At 39.1% G+C, this 26,002-nt stretch overlaps 1 protein-coding gene across 3 annotated transcripts in view; it reads left to right on the forward strand.

Annotated features, from left to right (window-relative positions):
* Positions 1–755: 755 nt before the first annotated feature.
* Positions 756–26,002, forward strand: part of zeb2b (zinc finger E-box binding homeobox 2b) — a 461,952-nt gene continuing 436,705 nt past the window's right edge. For all 3 annotated transcript variants that reach the window (XM_067583059.1, XM_067583061.1, XM_067583062.1), the window contains exons 1-3: positions 756–1,083; positions 2,162–2,250; positions 5,607–5,683. The gene's annotated coding sequence lies outside the window, so the exon portion shown is untranslated. The remainder of the gene's footprint in view (positions 1,084–2,161; positions 2,251–5,606; positions 5,684–26,002) is intronic.

Consider the following 26,002-nt stretch of genomic DNA (forward strand, 5'->3'; position numbering starts at 1 on the left):
TCCCAGTATAGCTGAATTCCCCTCTGACTTAAGTATAGAGGGAGTATTTTTTTGCTATTTAGTTGGATGATGAAGAAATAATTCTGAATATGTCACATAAAAAAAGCTCAAAAGTGATGCCAGATTGTTTCTGCTACTGAGTGGAAAAGTAGTTAATGACTGATTCATTTATAATCACCATGGGAGCCAATTAACAGCGTGTGGATAATTATTTCTAATAAAAGACAATCTTTCATTTTTATTTCCAGTTATCATCACACAGTTGTCTCGTGTTATTCTGAGCTTGTTATACTATTGGCTGTCACTCTGGGATACAATAAAGTTGCATGCAGCCTTTAAAACCAGGAAAAGACAACACTTGTGTCATATCATGATATTATGATACCAAAATCTAAGAAAATATCTTCTCATCTCACGATATTGATATAATATCGATATATTGCCCAGCCCTACCTGGAGCAATAAAATGTTTCTACTGATCTATAAAAATATATATTTCTCTTTTTTACTTGTCATTTTATTGTAAACTCAGGACTTTTGTCCATGTCAGGATCCTGCAGGAATGATTTTTTTCCCCCAGTGATCTGATTGGTCAATGGTCAGGGTGATGACAGGTTGTGATCCAATCCTCTGAAGCCAAAGCAGGTATTTCTGGGTTTGAAATGTGAAGCCAATGCGGAAGTGATTGAAACCTGCATTCTCTCTAATGACACATAAAAGAAGTCTGATTGTGTAGAAGTCTATGAGAAAATGACCCTACTTCTCACTTGATTTATTACCTCAGTAAACACTTTCCTAATGAGTTTATGGTCTTAATCGCTTGTTTCAAGTCTTCTTCAATGCAGCATGATGTTCATTTTGTAAATTATGGCCCCATTTAGAGTAAAAATAGACGATAAAGCAGGGTATGCTTTAGGGCGCGGCTACGTTGTGATTGGCGCCTATACAGGAGTATAGGCGTAGCCGTCGCTATGTCAGTGTGTTTTCAGTTCATGAAAGCTAACTGTAACATTTTGTTCGCGTAATACAATCTTGCTCAGCGTTTGATTGTACTAAAAGACCCTCAGATGTTCAGTTTTTCCGGTAAGTACACTTTGTTTTAATGGTTTTAAGACTGTTTTTCCGCTAGCGAACGTTAGCATTAGCATTAGCACAGTTAACCATAGACTGTAACCATGCACCGTGCTAACCAAGCTAGCAGCTAGCAGCTAGCTTTAGGGTTAGCTTCAGCCTCTCGTCCAAATATGATGGTCACTTCTGGCCCCAAAAATCCAAGATGGCGACGATCAAAATGCCAAATGCCAGGCTTCAAAAGTCAAAAACCAATGGAAGGCGTCACGGTGGCTACGTCCATTATTTTTTTTTAGTCTATTTTACAGTTTATGTAGATACCTTAAATCTGTTCTGTAACACAGTCACGTTATTTGGGTAAATACTTAGTTGCTGTTCACTACTGCAGTCGATAAAAATGACAAAAACTGGAGTCATTGTTGTAATTTTTAATTTTCTACAGGTCTTAATTGTGACAGAAACAAAGAAAAAATACTTAATTACTTAAAAGCTTAAATTTTCCATCACTAAACTTGATTATACAGGCATAAAATACAGATATACAGTAATGTAGCTGTTGGGGTACCCATGGATATATTACATTAATGTTAAATACAGTATGTTGGACAACAAACAACAAACTGATAGGGCTGCAACTAACAATATTTTCTTTATCGTTTGAGTTATATGCATATTATAATTTCCCACAGCTCAAGAAGATGTGTTAACATTTTAATGTTTCATATGACACATCAAAGCAGCAGCTAATCGACTAATCAATAAACAAAGTCATAGGAGTCAAAATACATGTAATTCTAACAGGATTAAAGGTTTGTTCTGCTATTCACCGTAGCTTGTTCTAAATGCTATTGTTGTTATTGATAGTATTGAATGATCTAATTGACTCGTACTAGATATTCTACAATATTGTCATTGTATTTTTCAGTGGTTGGATATTTGATCTCTTTGGTAACTGGAGGCTGAGTAGAAACATCTTGTGTATAAAACGCTCATGACCGGGCCAGTGATTGATGGGATGTGGAGAAAAAGTGATTGAGTGTCTCGGATGGGAACTTAATCTCTCTATCCGTCTCTCTTTCTCTTTTTGCAGTTATATTGTGGTGAAAGTGAGATCTGATGTGTTGCGACCTCGCTCCGGTACACAAACCCTGTTTAACCCCACAGCAGGACCCTGAACAGGTAAACCACAGGACCACTGACATGTTCACTCAGTTACTGTTGTGTTACTGTGAAAATGACGTTGTTGAAGGTCGGATAGACTAAAACGTTGTGATCTAATAAATATTTCAGCAGTAAGCGAGACACCTTCCTCCAACGCACCTGTCACATATTCAGGTGTGCAGAGATTTTTTTCAAATGCAGTCGAATATTAGAAATGATCATTTCTTTTTACATAAAATGGAAAAAAGGGACATTATTCACAGCATATAATTGTGTTGGTTTTTCATTGTGTGTATGTGCTCAAGGGTGAAAAAGCTGCAAGTTTAACAGAAGATCATTGCACTTTTTGTAGATTTTGCAAATAATTCAAAATAGTTGATTTCTCTAAAACTGTCAAGTTGTTTTAACAGTCAGTATGAAGAGAATGCAGCTCAGTCACAACAAAGAAGCCACACCTGCGTTTAATGCTACTGCCACGCACTCAATGTGCTGTCGTCTTATTGACTAAAGGCCCCTTCAATCTGTGCGATTTTGCCTTTACCATTGTTTGAGATGGAAGTTGACAATCATGAGAGAAATGTGGTGAAATCTTTGGTCGTCAATCCAAAATAATGTCCTAAATCTCACTGTGAGACTCGTCCACTGACGACCGATTTGCAGCTTTGGAGACCAAAGACAGTCTGAGACAAAAGATCCAACCCACATCTACAAACAAACCAATCAGAATAAGACGTTAAACGAAACAGAATACACTGGCTGGCGTGACATTTCATAAGTGAAGCTTTACTCGTACTTTCAAACCTCCATGGCACACAAAAACCAAAACAATGGAGGTGAAACGAAAAATCAGTTTGTGTGACTTTGCTGCATTTTTAAACATCAGCAGCAGATAAATAACAAACCTCTGCTCTCATATACTTTTGTCTTTTTACATTGTAGCGCTACGATTTACCAGGTAGGCTATTCATCACACAATCTGACAGCTTCAAATCAATATTATACAGTCTGACACAGATTGTGACCAAGATTTTATTAGAGGCCTCTTGCGCAATATGACATGCGATAAACTTACAGGATTGTTGTTGTCGCACGGTGTGAAGTCGCCTTAACTCATCAGCTGGACACTTTGTGTGTCTTATATTGTGATCTTTGCAGCGTCATGCAGCCAAACTCATCTGCAGGCGGCTGACACATCATGAAGTTGGTTTTATTCAACTTTTTTTAAAAAGATATTATAAATACTCTACACTGGTGTAGCACACGTCTACACGTCTCACCCCGACTGACCTCAATTCATCTTTTCACAACTCTGACTTCTTGATCATGCAGGCTGCAGAATATCATCATCTTCTCTTCTGTTATTCTACAACGCAACTGATATCTATTTGTTTAGGGAGGAGGAACGCGGACTAAGTGAGATGTCGGATTTGAGCGCCACATTATACATGTAATAACAGTTTAAGGATACAATCCATCACTGCTGTCCTGTGTCACATCAGGCAGCGCGGGAGGGAAAAAACAAAGAAGTTGATCCGTCTCCCTGGGTCATCGTTTTTCAGCGTATTAGATGACAAATAATTGGTCATTCATCAATAACAATAGATGAAAGCTGAAATGATTTATTGCCTTTATAACAAAAATTCGGGCTGGCCCTGCGATGATGATGGAGCTCTCTGTTCAGTCATGCAGAGAGGGAGAGAGAGGGAGAGGAGGGAGGTAGATTAAAAAAAAAAAAAAGAAGATGAAGGAGGGAAACAAAATGAGGAGGAAAGAAGGAAGAGTGAGAAGAGAAAAGACAGGAAGGAGAAGAGAAGAATTAATGAAAAGAGGGAGAGGGAAAGAATAGAAAGAGAGAGAAATGATAGACCAAAAGGAAGTGGAAGGAGAAGATGAGGTGGAGAGGAGCAAAAAAAGAGTAAAAAAGTAAGAAAGGAGGAAATTAAGGAGAAGAAGCAAGGAAAGAAAGAGGAGGGAAGTAAAAAGAGGGAGAAATTAAAGGAGGAAGGAGAGAAAAAGATGAAAAGAAAGAAGATAAATCTTACTTTAAAAGCACAAGATAAGTGTTACAGTTTGCTTCAATGCTCCTTTTTTTTAAGCACCCAAATAACTGTTACCTTCACCGAGTCATTTCTTTTCTAAAATTTATTCCTAAATTTTATCGTCTATTTTCCAAATCTGTCAGTGCAGTGAGAATATTTCAAACTGTTTCCAAGAGAAATCAATTTATGTGAAGGATTTTCTACAAAAGAGCATCTTTATCTTGATGCAACGGCAGCGTTTTGTAGTAGAAACGAGGGAAAATAAACACAAGTTAAAAAAATTTTACTGGACTTTTAGATAAGAATAAGTCGATTCAGTTCAATTAATCAATTAGTCGATTGACAGAAAGTTGATCAACAACTGTTTTGATAATCTGTTAATCGTTTTGAGTCATTTTTTCAAGAAAATATACTAAAATTCTCAGAGATTTTTCACCATTTCTGACATTTTATATCCCAAAGGACTAATCGATGAATGGAGAAACTATTCAACAGATTAAACGATATTGATAATAATCGTTAGTTGCAGCCCTAACGGAGATTTTTAAGTTTTGTCCACATCTGGCTTGAAATTCCGAGGCGGTCGACCTGTTTTCCGTCTAAACTCGTCCAGCATCGAGATCCTTTAAAAAGTCAGGAGCTGCGTTATACTTCCTCCACTGCTCGGCCATCGAACTCCTATCAAGTCGTGATGGATCGCTCCGACCTGATAATACTGCACAGTTGCAAGATGTGAATACACTGCAATCCTTTTATTGATCGGCCACGGTGCAAACACAGATCCCTGCTTGATTACCACCTGGCTGCGATACTGACGGAGCCTCCTCCGTCTTCCGCTATCACAGCTCGTCCTCCGCTGCTGCGACTCTTCTGGATGAGGGTTGGAGTTAAAGCTCGTTTGGTTAAAATCTTCCCGAGGTGCATTCAGGAGCTGTCGGTCATTCACAGTATTCTTGCTTTTGTTTACACCTTTATTGAAGATTTAACTGTGAATTCATGGCTGCAACCAATCGTTTGGTCTATAAAATGTGTGAAAAGTCCAAAGTGATGTAATAATATTTCCTGTTTTGTTCAACCAACAGTCCAGAATCCAAATATATTGAATTAAACATCACACAAGACAAAAAATAGCAGCAAATCCTCACAAATTACATGAAATATTTGACATTTTCTACTTTTAAAAACGACTTTAACGATCAATAGATTATCAAAAAAGTTGCTAAAACCTAAACCTGAACCTGAATCTGAGCCTTTTAGTGGTGAAACATTAAAATATGCTGTTCAGATTTGAAATAATAGACTTCAAAGGTATTAAATTGACATTTTCATTCGAAGGATTGGAGCTACGTGGCTGCTGTTGGACAGATGTGATGGATGAGGTCTGTGGATCAAACGTGTCACCTGCAGTACATGTGAGTTACATGATAATCTTATTCATGATTAGATGTTGTGTGGATTTTGATTTCTCTTTTTGCTGCTGTTGGCAGACAACTCATTAGACAACCACAGCCACGATGATTCAGTTATAAGTATTTCAGTGTTTGTTTGTCTGAATACTTTATGAGCTGCATGTTTGTAGTGAAAGTAAATGACAGGTGAACAGTTTTGGAGAGATTTGAGGTCAAAAACGTTTCCTGCAGGCAGAATGTGTTCGTCCAGTTATTGTTTTTCTTTTGGTTTTTCTTATTTTGACCCGTCACACCTCCTCACTCTGGAGCACACATGATTTTTACAAGAGATGCAACGGATCACAAAACTCACAGTTCAGATCATATCACGGTTTTGAGTCACAGGTCGGATCAAATATATGACAAATATAAGTTTGCTTTCCATTTATCCCGTAAAACACTTAAATCAAGGAACTTTTGCTTAAACTCTTAAATGAAAACAACATTGAAGATGTTTAATGTTTAAATACAATCTTAAAATACATAAAAGACATGATACCTTCTTCCTTTAAACATGGTAGTGAATGAATGAATGAATGAATGAATGAATGAATGAATGAATGTGTCCACATCATCAAAACCTGATGATAACTTACAAACGTGAACACACGTCTCGTCCTGCAGCTTGTTGAACGAGCCACCAAGCTAACGTTCACCGCTAACGTCAGTTAGCAGCTACGTAGCTAATTAGCTGCTCAGCTGCAGCACATCAAACAGCAGGTAAACATACCTGGAGATGTCACTACGGACCCGTTAGATGCTGGTTTGGTCGTTGCTCTTCAAAATCCCTGTTAGCGACACGCTGTCTGTCCATCACAGGAGTTTGTTTACTTTGTCTCCAATGAAACATTAAATTTTGCAGTTAATCCGCAGTTCACATCTGTACGGATCAACTACTAATTTTTACTGTATATTTGTTTGAGTATCATGCTTTTTAATCTTCTCTTTTATGAAGAAAAGTATATTTAATGGGGGGAAAAAGCTTAAAAAAAGCTCCTGCTGTTTGTCATTACAGTCAGATGATGGAGGAACATTTATTTTGTCTGATCAACAGTTCAGAAACTGAAGAAATTCAGATTACTATTAAGACAAGAAGAAGCAATATTTTCATATTTGAGAAGGTGAAACCAGTAGTCAATTTACTGTCAATCGACTAATTGATTAATCGACTAATTGTTGTAGCTCAAATGGCAGTGGGGCGTTCATGTGCTATCAGAGGAACACAGGCTGCTTTCCTCCTTGTAAAATTCACTCAGACACATTTGGTTTCGGCTGTTAATTTGTCAAAGTACCTAATAAACGGATAGTGGTGGAAGAGTGAAAGTGCTTTGATCCTCGTCACCGTCACGTCAACTACTTCATCTGAAGCGAGCGGTGGAGCCAGCCTGGAAGCGTCGCAGTTATCAAAAGTCATAATCTGTGTGTTTATCTGGCCGCCGGCCCAGCTGGCAGGTCTTCAGTCACCCAACAAACCGGATCCACCACCTGCCAAAGCCTCGTCCGAATCAACAGATCCGGTTACAGTAAGAGGCCGTTTATCTCGTCGTCTCGGGGAGGAATTACAGCCGGGGCGCTCGCTACGGTCGTTCTCCTCTCTCGTTGCATTCTGGGAAAGCTGACAGACAGACGCTGGGAGGAGGGTTGGTCGGACGTGTAGGTAGGAGTCCAGTTTTTAGGATGAGTGATGGAGGATTGTTTTACAGCACGTGGCGAGAGGCGACTGGTCATCTGAGAGGTTTCGCTCGCCTTACTTCTCCTTTTATCACTTCGCTTAGAAGTTTAATTGGTAGACTTGAAATTTTAAACTCTTCTCCACAATTTAAAATCTTTATAACTCCAGTTTTCTCTCCTTCTCCCTTCTTCCCTTCATTCTTCTTTCCGCTTATCCCCTCGCTCATCATTTTTAGTGTCTTTCTTCTTCTTTCCAACTTTCCTTCTTTCTCCTGTTCAGCATTTTTTCCCTCCTCTCGCCTCATTTTTCATCCTTCTCTTCCCACCATCTGTTATTCTTTCACATTTGCTGCCATCTTCCTGCCCTTCTGTCATTGATTTAAAAAAAAAAAAAAAGTTACCTGCATTCATCCCTCAACTTTTTGTATCTTTTCTTTCTCATCTTCCTCTTTTTAAATACTAACAGCATAAAACTTTTTTTTATTAAAGTGGAAACCGTAAAATTAAGTGGAAAGCTCCAGGAAAAGTTAGTAAGTGGATCTTTTTTGAATTTTTTTTTTTTTTTTTTAACCAAACCATAAAATTGGATAAAAGATGAAAAACAAAAAGCGAACTTCAGACTTTGCCCAGAAACAGAAAAATAAAAGACAACATAACAAACATGATTGATGAAAACAAAATAAATGAATAATAACAGAGCTGACGACACTTTGATCCTTCTCTTCTTGCACACTAATTTCTCCACTTTTTTTTTAACCATTTTTCCACCTTTCCTCCATCCTCCTTCCCTTCCTACCTCACTCCTTGCCTCCTCTCCCCCCCCCCCCCCCCCTCCTCACCCCTCCTCCCATACCACCGATGTCATTTGGACTTCCTTGCAGATCACGGTCTCCTCTCTTCTGCTTCTCTGACTTCTGTAATTCTGTTCACTCTCCCCTTCCTGAGTAATTGAAGTAATTTCCCACCTTGGCTATGATGAATGTGTCCCGCTCTCCTGCCGTGCCCTTCTACTTTAGCCGGCCTAATTAAAGAAAACATTCCATGATTGCCTATTTTTCCTCGAGCGTGACAACCTATTATTCTCCCCAGCACCTGATTAGAGAGTTATTATGCTTAGATTTAGATTGATTTAACCGGGCAGCTTAATAAAAGACTACTTGGGTTTTGATTTAAAGTGGTGGAATTGCAGGTTTTGGAGCCAGTCACGGTGTGTAATTGTTATTACTGCTTCATGATATGAGTGGACGAGCCGGGAGGGAGGAGGGGAAGTGGGGGGTGGAGGGGGAGATCTCGAAATTGAATTAGAAAATTAGAAGGTCACTGGGCGTACAACAGGTGACATTTTGGGACATTCTTGCCACAATAGAGCTGTCAGGAGGAGGGACGTTCGGGCATAGATTTGTCCGGAATGATAAATCACATCCATCACAGCCCAGCAGAAACTGACATATTTCTATCAAAGCAAGATTAATCTCTCCATCAACCGAGGCAAAGCGGCTCATAATCATCAGCGAGAATTGGATGCAAAATGGGTAAATTGACCGGTGTTTGTGTTGTGGTGGTGATCTGCCCCGGGTTGATACCGTCTCAATAAAATCCAAATAGGAGGATACAGTCTCATAACCCAGCTGCTCGAGTGGCGGCGTTGCATCTGATAATTAAAAAGAGTTTCCTGGCGATGGCGACTGTGCGGTATGACTGAGCAGCTTTTGGATGTCGGTATGAAAAAGGGTTTTTTTTTTGTTATCCTAAAGGTTAAGAGACTGCGGTTGGTGGCTGCCAATGTGAGAAAAGTAAATAAAAACATCAGTTCATTAACACAAACAAGCATCATTAAAATAAATTTGATCATGTAGGACCTGACGGATGAAATAAGCTGTCAAACAACAACTTAAATACCTGTCAAAGCTTTTAATTAAAGGTCCTGCAGATAACATTAAATCTGCTCAGACACAATGAAGCTGCTTTTAAAGATATAACTGGATACTGAGTGATGCTTCATAAAACCAGCACCTCAAAACACCTCAGTATCAGAGCTTTTCTACCTTAATGGACAAAGGGCTTTACAATTTTTGACTCTCATTCCCATCAGGAGCAATTTAGGGTTCATGATGGACATTTTGACGCATAAACAGGAGGATCCGGGTATCGAACTACCAACCCTGTAGCAGACAACCCGCCCTGCAGCAGCCTTAAAGTGAGACAGAGTTTTAAACATGTACTCAGCTTCATGTTTCGTACTTCGGCGTCCTGGAAAATTAATCAGTTCATCCAGAAAATATCTTGTATGTCTTAAAGATGTATGAAAAAATCAATCAATTGTTTAGAAAAGGTTGTTGAAGAGATGAGATTTTGTACCAGGAAACGGAGCAGCTGAGCATTTTTATTCATGATAAGAAAAGAAATAAGTAATAATTTCACACACAGCTGAATGTACCACTATATAGAGTATAAATACTAAATCTGCTGCTTTCTTGAGCAGAAATCTGTCCTTCTGCCTGCTGCCTCCCTCCCCCTCATAGAAAGGTCAGAGGTCAAGGTCTGATCTTGTGGTTGAGCGACTCTACAGTCAGCGTATTACTGTGCTTGATCCTAAAAATGAAGCTAAAACCTGCTTTCCTCCACTAAACGTTTGTTAAATATGACATTTTAAACCTCCAACTAGCGCTGAAAACATCTGCTGGGTACCTGCTTCGGCTAACATCTGTTATAAACCTCCCAAAAGCTGAATGATGGTTAGTCCTCTCCGTGGCCTCGCTCAGATCTAGTTAGCATAACTGCACTTACTGACGCGGCTGAGCAGCATTTTGATAAATGACACGATTAGAGGTAAAATGAACAATTTGACTCGGGCCACGTCCAACGAAAGCGCGGAGGCTTTACGCTCGCTGTCAGAAGGAGGGGGGGTGGGGGGGTGAATCAAGTCTATCTTTCATGTCTGAAATCCAGCGGCGTCACAGAGATCTCGGCGTAAGTTGTCTTTGACGTGTATTCACTGTTGGGATTATTGGCAGTCACTTCTTCACTGTCACCGTGAGTAATGGCTGCAAACTGTACCGCAGCTTGTTACCGCACAGGATAGATTGATGTATGAAAGGATGAGATGACTGATGGGTTGATGCACGGATGCTGTAGGTGAATGAATATTTTAATCAGATTAAGTGATATTTTGTTTGAAATAGATTAATGGTGCAGGAATTGTTCAGTCAAACACATTTTATTGATTACTTTTTGAGATATTTTGATGATGGACAACAAAAAAACAAACCTTGTTGCTCATGAATTTAAATATCTTAGTCCAGTTTTGCAAAAAAAACAAACTGAAACTCTAGATGTTTTCAGTAAAATACAAAGATTGATATGTTTAGTGAAACGTTGATGGGGTCATATTTTCTAGGAATAAATTAAGACGACTGTAACGCCACCATTACAAGCAGGAGGTCAGGGGTCAGAGCTTTATCGACTTCACTTTCCCATTATCTCTTTGCTTTGCTTTGACCTAAATAATAAAGACATTTAGCCTTTTTAAAAAGATGTTGAAGAAAGAAACTGTTTAACATTCCCAAGGTAACTCTTGATTAGGCAAACTGACAGATACTAAAGCTGATAAACCAGTCAGAAACGTACCACCACTCTCCATCAGTTGAATCCAGTGGAGTTTAAAAAATGGAAAGTTTATAACAGTACGATTCAATTGAAAATCAATATACACCAATGATATTGAATCTTTTCATGCACGTTCACTGTCTGCAGTTGTGTGGGAAGACTTACTCATATTCCTACACATGTATTATTATTATTACTGTTTTGTTATTAAAGCTGTCTGTTGTCTGGCACCAGAATGAATGTTAAGACCTGACGGTCAGTAAATGGTGCACAGATTGATCCTCTATCTATCTATCTGAGCTCAGAGATAGAACAAGGAAGGGAAGAAAGTAGGAAGATGAGAGGAGGAGAGGGAAAGAGGAATGTCAAAGCAGAGGGAGAGGTAGGAAAAGATGGAGAAACAAGGGTGAAGGAGGAGGGATGGAAGAGGCTCTAGAGAGGGCAAGGAGGAAGAAAATCCTTAACGAGAGAGAAAGAGGATGGAGGAAAGTGATTCCAAAAAGTTGGAGAGGTGGATGGATATGAAAAAGGGCGAGTAACGTTTATTTTTAGTGCATATTTCACACACAAAGGCGATTCAGAGTGCGTTATAATCTTTCATTTAAAACATTAAACATAAAAAAAGCATTGAAACCATTAAAAAAGATGGAAATAAAGACAAGTAAAGCTGGAAGTGCATCAACATGGATGATGATGAGTGCTTTAAGTTAATTAAAGTCTTCTGAAACTGGACTCGTGAAAACATGAGATATTGAATATCAAGAAGCTCTAAAAAAGAGAGAGGTGAGGAGGATGAAGAGAAAAAAAGGGATAAAGTTGAGATTAGGGAAAGAGGAATCAAGGAAATGATAGAAAGAAACCAAAGTGGGATCATGAGGCCGAGAAAAGACATGACGGGAGGTAAAGAAGGGAGCATGAAAACGAATGCGGAAGAGAAGAAGAGGCACGAGTAGGGAGAGAGAGATCAGAACAAATGAAACGGTACGCAGCAAAGAAATTAGAGCAAACGACATCGGAGTGAAGAAGCAGAGAGAGAGAGAGAGAGAGAGAGAGAGAGAGAGAGAGAGAGAGAGAGAGAGAAATCATGTATGCATAATGTTTATTAAGTCTCGGATAAATGAGATGTTGCAGCAGCTGGCCGGACGATAAAGCTAAACATTAAAAATAAAGAGATGATTTCTTTAAAGAATTAATGGCACTCTGAAGTCATTGATGATCGCTCACTGAAGACTTCATTATTGCAATTAATGGGTCCCTCTGCTACTTGACCCCGGCCGTCAAAATTAGTGGCAAGGAACCTTTAAGTCAGATGGATGAACTGCCACAGCCTCACTGGCTAATTGGCAGCCACAATCAAGAGTGAATATGTATCAGGAGAAGAAGAAGAAGAAGAAGAAGAGGAGGCTGAATATATTAGCAAGAATAAGAGAAGAAGAAGAAAAATGAGGCTGTAAGCAACATGGCAGCACCAACTGTCTGGATGTCAGCGGTGGAAAAATGGTGATGGGAGGAGAGATGGAATAAAAAATGATGAAGAAACCAAAGTAATATTAATATTTTCCAGGAGTTGATCAGAGTTTTGAGCAGCTTATACATACATACATACATCTAGTTGTCTTTACAGTGACTGTCTTGACATTCAGCAAAGGTTTAATATCTTAAACAAATCCATATATGAGGTAAACAAACCTGTGAATACAAAACTGCAAAGCAAACACAGTCAGTTGTAAGAATTATCGAAATCTCTCCAACACCAAAACAAACACAAAGCATTTTAATTAGTTTTTTCTGTATTTATAGTTTTATTTGTGTGAGAAATCTAATATGAAACTCATACGCTTGCTCACTTGGAAGTGAAAATGACGAAGAAGACTGAACAACACACTGAAAACGTCCATTTATTGGCAGGTGTGTCAACATTACGAAGCGTTAATTAAATTCAGTCGCAGTTTTTATGGCCTTTACCTACAAATAAGTGAAAGGATAAGATTTATTTATACATACAGCTGTAATTTGCAAGTGCTGTTTATAATAAACATAAGCAAAACTCTTGTTACACATAAAAAAAATGACAAAGTAAGTCTTAGAAATATAATAAATACAGCAATATAGATCTAAAAAGAAGTGATTCAGTTTGACTTATCAGCAGCTTTCCCATTTGTTCTATTGATATATGGCAAATCAATGTCTTAAAGGAAGTTTTTAACCATGTGTTAGCATAAATTTGAAGATATTATGGCTCAAAATCAGCAGCAAATAATGCTATCTGGATTAACAAACCTTTGTAACAACATGGAGAGATTATATATATATATATACTACAAAGCACACACCTGCTGTGACAGTTAGATCCCTGCTTTTGTCTGGAGATATGTGTAGGCGTAGATAGAGTTGATATTACCAGTGTGGGTGGTGCATTCAGGGCCGTCAGGGGCTCCGTACGGCGGAGATGAACGGGGCCCAGGTGAGTCGTGCTGCGTGCAGACACAAGCTCATTTCCCGCTAAAGCAAACATAACCAATGGCCTCTCCGTGTCCTCCCATCGATTTCCTCTTTCAGGCTTTGAGGAGGGAAGAAAAGGGATTAAAAAAAATGGCGGCGCGCTTTCCCTCTCATGCATCAGGCAAGTCGAGCATAAAATAGTCTGTTTGCATGGGTGATCATGAACTAGTAGCAACGGGGAAGTTTACCAGAGCTAAATGGACGCCTAGACTCCACTTTTTATCTGCCTCCCACCTCGCATTACAGCTATAATTTATGGTAATAATATCCCTTGAAATGGTGGCGGGAAAAGAAGCAGATGAGAAACGGGCGTCCTGGCGGCGTGTTTACATTGCCTATAAGATTGTGGGAAAGCAGGAGTTTGAGCGCCGTGGGGGGGGGGGGACTGTATCTCCTCCGGCTGATTGGAAAAGGTGATTCATCCGAGGTTTTTCACTTCTTCAGTGAGCTTTAGCCTTCATTAGAGACATTGCTCAAGTAAATTCAAATGTTCTGTTCTTCTCAGCGCGGTCCGTCTCGTTTACAACGTTCTTATGATTTCTTACTCTGGACGTTGATTAACCGATTAGTCATTTGGTCTATAAAACGTCAGAAAATATTAAAAAATGTCAATCACTGTTTCCCAAAGCCCAAGATGCAACCTAAAATGTCTTGTTTGTTCCCAAACTACAGTCAATAACCCAAAGATGCTCAGTTACTAGAAAATATAAACATTTGAGATGCTTGAAACAGAGAATTTGGGCATTATTTTCTTAAAAAACGACACAAAATGACTCATTATCAAGATAATTTCTAATTTAAAGTGATTGATTTAATATTAATCCACTAATCGGTGCAGCTCTGACCAGCTTACTTGCATTTTTAAACCATCCCGTCCATCTACAAGTATATATGTTACTTAAATCGTTGTAACTTGTTATAGCAAAGCTTGTGTAACTGCAGGTGATATTTCTAAAAAAAAAAAAAAAAAAAGGAGACAACTGTAGGCTGAAAGCAAGATGTTAAAAGTTCAGAAGATGATGATTCATATTCATTTATATCTACTCATGTAGGTTTACGTCGTTGTAAGCAGCCCACACATTTGCACTTGCAAACGGTGATTCGGTGCTGAGTCACCTGAATGTAAACACCTTTACTCTCTAACTATAAAAAAACATGTTTTATAACACCACACGCTTGTCTTTACAATATGCAATTTGATCATATAAATGCTCTGGAAACTTATAATGCTTTTAACCATTTCAGTCTACATATGTTAACTAAATAATAATAAACAAACCACTGTCTCATATACTATGTTGATGCATGTATATGCTTTATTGAAGCATTATCACACAAGACACCATGTTTTGCAGCTGCATCATGATGTCAAATTGAAGATGAATGTCCTGTATATCATTTCTTGTGCTTGTGCTGTGTTTGATCAAGGTTTTACTGTGTTTGGGGTTTGCATTGATGAGGTTTTTTTTGGTCTATGGAGACGATTAGATAGATGCGGTTAACCAAAGCACCTCAGAGTTTGACAAATGTATAGGTTGTTGATTTTAGGCACAAATCACCTCTGCAGGAATGAGACCAGTAACTCTAGGAGTATCGGTTTCTCGTTCTAACCTTAGACAGAAACAAATCACCTAAATTTCCCCCCCTGCCCAAAAAAAAAAAAAAAAACAGGAAGAGGAGAGCAACTCGCACGAGATTGTCGGAGGATCCAGCAACGTCTCCCTCTCTTTCCTCCTCCCCATCATGGCCCTATAACTCGTGACAGCAGACAGAGAGCTAGTTAAGATCATTTACATCCTGGCCATCAAGAGTTTGAGATGGCTCATTAGCCTCTAGCGTGTAGATAAAGCTCCAAATTGACAAGTGCAAAGTATGGGCCGCTCCTTCAATTTGAGAATAGGAGGAGGAGGAGGAGCTGCAGCCAAAGAGATTGATGGTCCTACATTGTCTTGGCTCTGTTTTTCGCACTCCCAGAAGTCCAAGGGGTTCGACCTGGTTGTTCCTCGACCAGACGGCTTCTCGCACGGACGGCCCGCCTCCGTCCGACTCCACCGCTTACAGACAGAAGGCCAAATGTGCTCAAACTGTAACGGCTCCATTACCATGGTGATTAATAGACTTGTCAGCTAACTCCAACACTGGTGCCTCTCCCACTTTTTTTTAAAAAATGTTGCATCAAACTAATTTATTCTAATTATTCTCACCGCCTATTTCTGTGCTGTGTCTCCCAACACCCACCCTGCTCTCCTTAAACCTTTTTTGGTTGCAGATTAACGTAACAAAAAGTCTATTAATTAATGTTTTGTGGCTTTTAATTTCTGGCAAGGATGCCGTCTTGATGCAGCTGCCTGTCGAGGCCCGTCACTGTTGAACTCGTGCCAGGGAAGTGCAGATGTAATTCTGTTATCTCTTGCTTAGTCGTTTACGCAAATTAATTTGAACAATTAGCCCTCTACCGGCCTTTCATGAATCATGCAGGAGAAGCTGCCAAAAAAAATGAATACTCAAAGATTTCAAAATGAGATAGCTCCCGTTTTGGGAATAAACTGTTACACCTGATGTAGTACAAAATGAAACAGATCACGGGTTATTGGTAGAAGAAATGTGAATATGAGAGTCAAAGCATTGGATTTAAATAATAAGAATAAACTGAAGTTATTAAATACTGTATCTGTGTCGACAGTTTTAGGTTTAGAGCTTTACAAATCATCTTTGTGATTTGGTTAGATCTTTATAAAAGAGAGGTTTATCACTGGGTACTTTGCAGACACCAAAGCAGAGAAATGCTAAAAAAAATAAAAAAAAATAATTAGAAGCAGGGAGCAGTGTATCCCAGAGTCTCCATTATACTAATTAAAATAGCTGCTAACCTTGCAGGATTTTCATTAGTCTGGGTTTCAGTGGAGAGTTTAACTGTCCCATGATGGTCTTAATGCTTTGTCAGAAGCTTTTCCAAACATGAATAATGGGTAAACAGTGAATTCTGTTGTTGTTTTTAACATAGGAATTGTCAAATTTTTAAGGTTTTTTTTAAACATCAGTATACAATATCAGCTACAGTATCATCAGCTTAACAGTAGAAATATTTAAGTTTCTCCAAATTTTTGTATTTTCCCCCAAAATATGCATATTTGTTGGCCTCTTTCCAAAATATACTCATCAGATAGTATAACTACATACTGCAACTGTAATCAGCAAGTTTTCCAATATTATATGTTACTATATTGGCTAGAATTAAAAGATGCAGAGTTTTAAGGTTACAGGAATGTCCCACTTGAGTAAAATTTTATGTACTTAAAGCTGCAGTAGACAATATTATTTCATTATAATTCTGGTTGAAATAACTAATTTTGACCATTGCCTGTTACTGTTGATATTTAATTGAAAGATTCCTTAAAAAATGTGTGTCTGTGAGCGCCTAAATCTGGGTTAGCAAGCACATAACTAGCCAATCACAGCAACAGGGGCTTGTTGGGGTATTTGGGACTCCACCATGGAGCGGAGGGTCTTTCTCGTTCTCCTCCAGGGCCGGCTGTACTGCCTGTTGCTTCTGCAGGTTCTTCATGACCCCCTCTAGCTTCATACCGCCGCTGCTGGGCTGGCGGGGCTACGCGCTAGGGAACGGGCTGCGGGAGGAGGCGGAGAGAGGCTGGAGGGGGAAGGCTGCTGGCGGAGTGATACGAGGCAGCAGAGAGAGAAATTACATACAGCAGCTTTAACTGATATCTCACTTACGGAGAAATATAAACATTCAGGATAAAACATAAAGTAGCTCATTTACAATTACTAAGAAGTAAAAGATCCACTGTAAAGAATATTCTAGTTAAAACCAAGTAGCTTATTTAAACATGTTACTTCTTAGAAAAGAGACTAATAATGGATGTGATCTTTCCCTTCAAGCTGCGAGAGAGCAGAGTTCAAACTAGATTTCTTCTTAATATGATAAATAAATACAGATGAGTCTCATCTGTTTGCTTGCTAATGGATCCATGTCTTCTGATACAGATTCTGTTCTCTTGAATGGACTTCAGATGTTAAAAATGACTCACAAAGAAACAAGTAAAAGCTGCTCAGTTACAGGGAGACAACAAGCTCATGATGATTGAAATCCAGATTGGTTTTAGAGTAGTGGATGTTTCCCTCTAAAGGCCAGCAGGGGGCGGCTTCCCTCTACTTTCTGGGCTTCAGTTGGCTCTTCACTCTCTTCTGGCTGCAGTAGAAACAGACCTTTCTTGGACATGAAGCCACTGTGTGTGTGTGTGTGTGTGTGTCATTAATGGCTGCCTTTCAAGCCGTCAGCCTTAACGAGCTGATTGCAAACGGAAATTGAGGTTTTGAAATGTAACTGAATAAGCAGATTCTTGCTTTCGCTGGAAGGAGGGAGCGGAGGGAGGACAGGAGGGGAGGGTAAAACGAGGCCCCGGCATCCTCCTCTGCATTATCTTTAAACACCGGGCTAACCACGTTTTTTTTAAAAAAGAGGCCATTAAGCAACAATAAGTGGAATCCATACAATCTGCTCAATAATGACATGTAATTTTGTGACAGTTATGTGTTCTTACGCAAATGTATGGGGCAAGGCTTCTCCCCTGTAAGTGCCCACTAACTCAATTGTGCTCGTGTATTTCTTCAGCTCCGTGTTTAATGTCCATTAAGAGTTGAGAGACGGTGACCGAGAAACGTAATGGTGTCCTGTAGCACTGCATAAGCTTGTGTGTGTGTGTGTGTGTGTGTGTGTGTGGTTTTTTCTTTTTTACGGACTTCTAATAGGACAATTTAAAGAAAAACCTCGACTCGTTAATTGTATCATCAGTTACACAATGTCCACTTAACTTTTTCAGGGTTATTCAATTAATAATTAAGTGGACTTTGCTCACAAATACAATTTAATTGTCAAACAACTGACCAGTATCTCACACTGGAAGGGAAGTTTTGTTTTGTAGATTGTATTTCAAGCAAAATAGTTTTCTTTTCAGGTCTTGGATAGTTATTAATTGTGTGGATGTTGCCTAAAATTATTTGTAGTTAGCCAGGAAAGCATCTGTAAGTGAATTTTTATCGAAGAAACACACAAAAAAAATAATTTTTCTTGGCTTCATTGGAGAGATTTTACAGTGTTGTTGTGTGATGGTCTCATTTAAACTCTGTCTGAATTACAAATGTGTATAATTGTGGGCTTTGCTGTGTGATATTCTCATAGTTTATGGGCTTAAAGTCAATTTTTGCAAAGTAATACATCTATGGAAGCTTATGGATCAAGTGCAAGAGGTCAGAGGTCAGTAGGAAGTGTCGACACTCTGGTTTTGCAGGGAAAGATACTTAAAAACCTGAAGCTCCAGGCTCGTTTAAGTACTCAGCATTCAGTGACACAAGGAGAAGAGGGAGCCTGTTCTCTTAAAGATAACAAACGCAGTTACTTGTGTTGTAATATTTTGTCTTCGGAGACTGTTTTATGTTGATTTTGCCGCTAGAAACACTACAAAAGTCGTAGATGAAGAAGTAGTGGACGCAGGTTTGTCTCAGTGAATATCAGCGGCGCACATTAAATGGATTTATGGTCATTGTTGGGCGAAAATCTTGCAAATCATTTGCTTTTCAAGGTTTAAATTTAAGAGTCAGTTGACATGATGTATAGGTTGAGAATGTGTAATATATTTCTGGATGATAAAACCTTAAAACTGAATAAAGAGCAGTTCTAGGTGAGATAAAGTGCGTTTGTGCAGGTCTCTGTAATACACAGCTGCAGTCCAGGTAGAGCAGCTGTTACCATATCATCATCTCATCATTTACATACACAACACGGATCGGGCTCTTCTCATTGGCTGTAATCACCTTAATGCAAAAAGCTGATGAAGTTGCCAAGGCGCAGAGTGCTCTGTCTCAGACCTCCTCTCTCTTTTTTGTGTGTGTGTGTGTGTGTGTGTGTGTGTGTTTTTTTGTAATGGCGCTGTCATAACCGCTCTGCTCTGTCTGGGCCTAAGTAAATCTGAGGCGCCATCTTTTAAACGAGGCTAACAAATGAACACGTTTTCCCCCCATCAAACGGCTCCTGACAGTGATGCATGGGCTTCCAGATGAGCTCTGAAAAACTGATGGATCTGCGACGGTACAAGCGCTTAGATAAACTAATGCATGTAATTACGTTTTCCATTCCCACTCTATTGCGAGGCATCTTATTACAATATCATTAGTTGAAATGGTCGGCAAAAAAAAAATGATATAGTTTGCAAATTTCTTTTCTTTTTCTTTCTTTCATCTTTTTTTTGTTGTTGTGTTGGGGTAATTACGGGAAGTTGATTTCTTTGACTGGAATAAAAACGAATTCAATTTGTTTGCTTCTCTAGAAGACATTATCGGGCATCTCTGTGTAAGTGTTAGTAATTGTTGGAAGTCTTATTCACCGCTGTCGTGGATAAGGAGACCACTGAGATGGTTAGAGATGCCCTGCGTGGGGCGAAACGCATACATGAGATAGATGTGCACTGGATGATGTTTAGATGTATCAGATGTGATATTGCTTCTTTCTAATTGATTCCAGTTCATATCTTCTCTTCAATTCATGACATATTATCCGTGTATGTAAAAAGAAACTAAAATAGACTCATGTTGAAAGCAACAAACATGTTTATTTTCAGTGAGCGTCATGCTTGTGCCAGTGTTGGTGTTCTCTCTCTCTTTGGGTCAACCACATTTTGGATTAATCCTCAGATGTGTTTTGGATTGGTTCCAGTTGTCTTTTGGTCTCTTTGTTTATGGTGAAAATTAATTTTAATTGTCAAGTTCAGGCAAATTTTTTTACACCCTCCAGAACTTGTATCTGAAAAGTCATTTTCAGAAATAATTAATAACCTGAATTAGGGCTGCAACTAACGATTGTTTTCATTATTTATCAATCAGCTGATTATTTTAACGATTAATTGAGTCCAAGGTGACGTCCTCAGATGTCTTGTTTTGTCCAACCAACAGTCCAGAATCCCCAAATATTAATTTTACAGTAATTTAAGACCAAGAAAAGCAACCAATTGAATTTCAAAATGACACTGATTACGTTCAACCTTAATGATTCATGATTGCTGCTGCTGCGTGTGTGTGTGTGTGAGCATGTCTGCATTCATCTCACACACTCACAGGTGTGTAATGTTCTTAGGTTACAGTGCGGTCATGCTACAGCTGTATCAAGACTGTGTGTGTGTGTGTGTGTTTGTGTGTGTGTGTGTGTGTGTGTGTGTGTGTGTGTGTGTCTGGCACTCTTAAGTATGTTTATGCATGCATATTGCATCTCTCACTCGCTGTGTCAGTCTCTCATTCTCATAAATACTCTCTCTCTCGGAGTGGGCTATGCAACAGCTGTGAGATGTGTGTGTGTGTGTGTTTGTGAGTGGAGAGGTTATTTTTGCATCCATGTACGTACGACTCTACTTGTTAGTCTCGGACTGTGTCTGTCTGTATGTTTAAACATGCATATTACTTCTTTCTGAGTGTGTAATGTTCAGGCTCCGTGCTGCAGCTGTGTGGCAGAGTGTGTGTTTATATATGAACGCTGCTCTCTCTCTGTCTCTCTGTCTCTCTGTCTCTCTCTCTCTCTCTCTCTCTCTCTCTCTCTCTCTTCCTCTCTCTCACACTCGCTCCGTCTGGGAGTGTGTGATGTTGTTGAGGAGTGAGGGGCTCATGTTGGGAGCAGCAGTGGAGCTCATTAGGGGAGTGCCAAGGGAGCTCGGCCGCTGCAGCTCCCCCCCAGTTCCCGGCGCTTCTCTTCGGGCCGCCGTGCCGCCTGGCCGGGCCCCCTCAGCCGCAGCCCTTCATCTGCACACATCACACTGAAGGCTTCTGCATAGCACAGTGGCAATATGCTGTCATATGCTGGGTGACGGGTGCACTTCACACCAGCGTCAGTCTTATTTGTAGTGCTGATTCTGCCTGGGTTTTAGCGTTCAAAATAATCAAGAGAATTATCAGGGATGAACGAGGGATTTTTAAAACAGTAACAATGTGCAGTAGGGTTGCAACTAAAGATCTGCATCATCAATTGAAATGTTAATTATTTTTTTAATATCTGATGAATCTAAAAAATGTCAGAAAAAAACGAGCCGCAAATCTTCAAATTACTTGTTTTGTCTGACCAACCCAAAGAAAACCAGAAGACATTTAATGTTAGAAGCTCTAAATGGAGAATATTTGACATTTTTGCTTGATAAATGACTTAAAAGATTATCAAAATGGTTGTGGATTAATTTTCTTGGCTGATCAACTAATTGATTAATTGAGTATGCAATGTGGGGAAAAAGGGTTTACCTATCAGGAAGGATTCGGGTGATGGAGACACAACTAGAAATGGGGTTTGGATGTTGGGTGCAGGCAAGTTTTCATTTTCACAGAAATGCTTTTTGGACCATTAATCCTTCCTGTGACTTAATATGAAACGTCACCATCGACCGACCAGGTCTAAATGAGACGGTTGTTTGCTGCTGCCACATAAAACTTGCATCATGGAGGAAAATAATTTTTTTTTGCATTGTGTGTCCACACCGAAGCGTTCACACACACACACACACAACATGTTTTTCCCCTCAGGACTGAAATTTGTTTAGAGAGAAAGAGAGACAAGTGGATGGTTTTATCATTATTATTATTTTTTTGTTACTTTATGATGAAATTAATTTGAATCTCCTGCAAATGAGGAAATTGGGTCACTACAGCGGTGGCTCGAGCAAGAAAAACAGGACATGCGGATGACAAATTCAACACCAGAATGTGTTCGCATGGTACAGTTTCAGAGGAGTAACGCAGCCCAGCATGTCACCAGTGAATTTTTATCGCTGTGTGCTGATATGGGTTGTGATTGTCATTTTGTGATGTCATGCGATATCATTGGCTGTGACAAGCATGATGAAACTGGTGCATTTCGATTCATTAGCTCAACAAAGGAGATCTATGGATGGATTTGTCTGTTTTTTTTTCTGGCTTTATGTTGCTAAGCAGCTCCTGCTCTTAGCTGCTAGTGGACATATGAGGCTAAAATCATATTTACTGAACTATTCTAGAGAGTTGAAGCAGTGTTTTTAATAATCTAACTTAAAGATATCAAGAAATGGAAACTAGCAGACAAATCATAATGTTTCAGCTTCTTGAAATGAGTTTAAAGTGCATAATCTGTACCGTGCAAGATCTACTGAAATGTAGACAAGACTTATCTTATTCATCAGAACATATAGTGATACATGAATCATCTGGTATAAGCTGGTGGGGGAATAACGGAGAAAACAACTCTCCAGTGTTTAAAACAATACAATCCTTTTTAAACTTTTACAGTTTTCTCAAAGATCAACTTCGGGACATTTATATAAAGAAACAAAAACTCAGTTGTGAGCTGTGTCGTTTCATAACATCAACAATAAATCATGAGGAAATATAAAGGCGGAATTAGAGGCTACATTTTTAAGGAGGTGCTAACGTCTTTAAAACTTTGCTTTTGGACGACTTTTCTCCTGGAATCAAACTCGGTTTTATAAAGTTAACTCAAAGATGACTAAACAGTTCTTGAGGAATCAACTTACTTGCTAAAGGAGTTCAGTTTCTTTGAGAATATTTTAAGGATTCACCTTTATTCCTTAAAAATCCCTTAAAAAAAAATCACAGTACTACAAATAAAAACAGTATTATATGATAGACTGAACTGGTCGCTCTGCCTCTCTCTCTCTCTCTCTCTCTCCGTGTTTGACAAATGAGACTTTCATTGGACAATTATCGTTTTCGGGATCGCAAACGTGCAAACAGAATTTGTCACTGTCACTTTGTGTGTTTAAGGGCATATTAATCAAGTGATTAATTGCCAGATATTACCCACTGAACACGGCCTGTGTTCCCATTCAAGTGCTACGTTGCCTTTGAGCGTGATTGGTTAATGATTACATTTTGGGTTTTTTTTTTTTTTGTTTGCGGAAGGCTGAATGGATTTGTTTAATGTTTACTGGCATGTCTGAGGGCAGCTCCCCTTATATTTTGACAATTTATGATATTAAAGATGAAGACTTGAAGATGTTTTCATTTCCTGGACTCAGAACTAGGAAGCAGCGTTACAGTACGTGTTGACAGTATGTTCTCTCTTCATTTAGTGAGCTCAGTCTGATATTCTAGAGATCTGAGATTTTAGGGTATTACAGCCAGAATTTCCGGTCCAGTTATAATGACATTTATCTGGTTTTAAAGAAGATTTTAGTCAGTAGCTTCACAGTTAGGAACAGTTTAAAGATATTTAATTTTAAGATGCATTTTGTCTGTTAGAATTAAGTCAAACACAGACGTTTTCGTAGGTTATATGTTGCTTTAGTGCACCGTGAATGCAGTTGTCAGTCACAATTTCTCCATTCAGTGTTGATGACACCCCTTAAGGGCTTCATCTTACTTAGGTTAGCTTACTGTGCATCTTTAAAAAGCTCGGTAACAACATCACCATTACAGATGTAAAAATGGAGTCATAAAACCTTCCTTTTGAACCCATTAGCTACAGTAACTAGATTTCATAATTTACTAGCCCTTCTCACTGTTTAAACAGCCAAGTTTCATGTCAGTACAGAAGAAAATAGATTATAAACATGTCACTGAAGAAAGGGTAACTATTACCAGTTAAATTATAGAAAATTCAGCCATTACTTTGCTATTTTTTAGACACTATATAGTAATATAATGCAGAAAAAAGCATTTTTATCACAGGAAATCAGGCTCTGTCACTCAATTACATGAGGTAGTATTTGTATAAGCAGCATATGTGAAATAATCAATTGTTCTGAATCATTTCTAACCTCTAAAACATGTTCACATTAGTCTAATTTAATAATATAAAATAAACCACGTTGAACTGTAGAAAACCAGTGAATTCATGACTCTATTTGTACACATACTGTACATTTTAATCTGTAGCTTCTGGTTGTATGGATGAATTTTAAAAGAAGCGTCAGTGCTCTAATTATACACTAGAGGGAGCTAAGCTAATGTATGATGTGAGCGTTTGCAGCAGGCCTTCCCTTCTCTCTTCTGCCTTCCTGAACACACACATTTACACTCTCTCTCTCTCTGTCGTTCACACACACTTCAACACACTCACTTTGGTTTTTCTGCTCCAGTTCAAAAAACAATTCTAATTGGGGCCTTTTTTTTTTTTTTCCTCCCGTTCTCCTCCGACTCTGCGAAAGACTCGTACGTCTTTCTCTCAACCTCGACTCTTAGATGCACAATTTAGTTTTGACAAATGTGATGTTTCAGTTAAATTGTTAATGGTGCTACAGGACTCTGCAAGCCAGACATCAAAGGGCATACATTAATACTTACCGCTCATGTTATTTCTTGTTCTGTTTAGTCTCCCGGGGAGACGAATACTCTGCATGAGAGTCTAAGAGATCCTCCTGTTTCTTTTTTTTTTTTTTTTTTTAATAAACCCTGATGTTTCTTTTCCTAAAGGTAAAGCACCTCGGCACGCAAATGAGGAGTTGCGCTGCAAAAAAAAAAAAAAAAAAAAAAGAGGGATCTGAAAACGAGGGGGCCGAGCCGGATGATCCGCCAACGTTAAGAGGCGTGCTTTGAAGAAAATTCCATCAAAGGAAAAAACAATAAGTGAAGCAGTGTCGGTGTGTGTGTGTGTGGAAAGCTGGTGTTAAATACCTCGTGTTGTTCAGAAATGCTTAAAATCTCAATTGGCTCCGTTAACTGGCATCTGGAGAACAATGAGTTGAATCTGTTAGGGGGGCTTTTTTTTTTTTTTTATAAAAGGCTTTTAGCATTTCCGTCTCCTTCCATATGCTGTTGCATGATTGCTTTGCATCTTCATATTAGGCTGCACACCTTGTTTTTTCCCCCTGCCGAGGCTGGATAACGAACGTCGACGGGGGGAAAAAAAAAAAGTGTTTCGAGTGTGGTTTCTGATGTTTGAACAGCACGAGGCGCGCTTGATTTACAGTGCGGCTGGCACCTTCAAGAGAGGACACACGACTTAGGAGACGCTCCTCACATCGACTATCGAGCATATTTATTATACCACACAGTTACAAATATGGTTCTTAAGATATTTTGTAGCATCCCTAGAAGGACATACACCCTTGCCTTTTTTTGCATCTACATTTTAAGATGTTTCTCTTTGACAGAGATACAAATAAATCAACTTTTAAGGTCAGACATCCTGATGAGAAAATGCGACTTTTTTCGGCACGAACATGTTCGCATGAAGCTACTAGACGTCAGCGCTGTGTAGAGAGAGAGAAGAGCTTCCTGCCTCTTGTTTAGCAGATGTGAGGAGGAGCTGCAGACATGTTCATTTCTGACATTTTCCCCAACCTGCTGTGACACAAATAGACTCACTGTCACATGATGTATAGTCAACGATACATCAGGGACCAGGGAAAACCAGGGGAAAATGGTTGGCGACTAAGAAGAACAGTTTGCTTTTATAAGCCCGTGTGAGCAATTTATAGGTGTGTTAACATATTATATAGCACCAAAGACTGTATTGAAACC

The sequence above is a fragment of the Thunnus thynnus genome, chromosome 24 (assembly GCF_963924715.1).
Source record: "Thunnus thynnus chromosome 24, fThuThy2.1, whole genome shotgun sequence".
Lineage (NCBI taxonomy): Eukaryota > Metazoa > Chordata > Actinopteri > Scombriformes > Scombridae > Thunnus > Thunnus thynnus.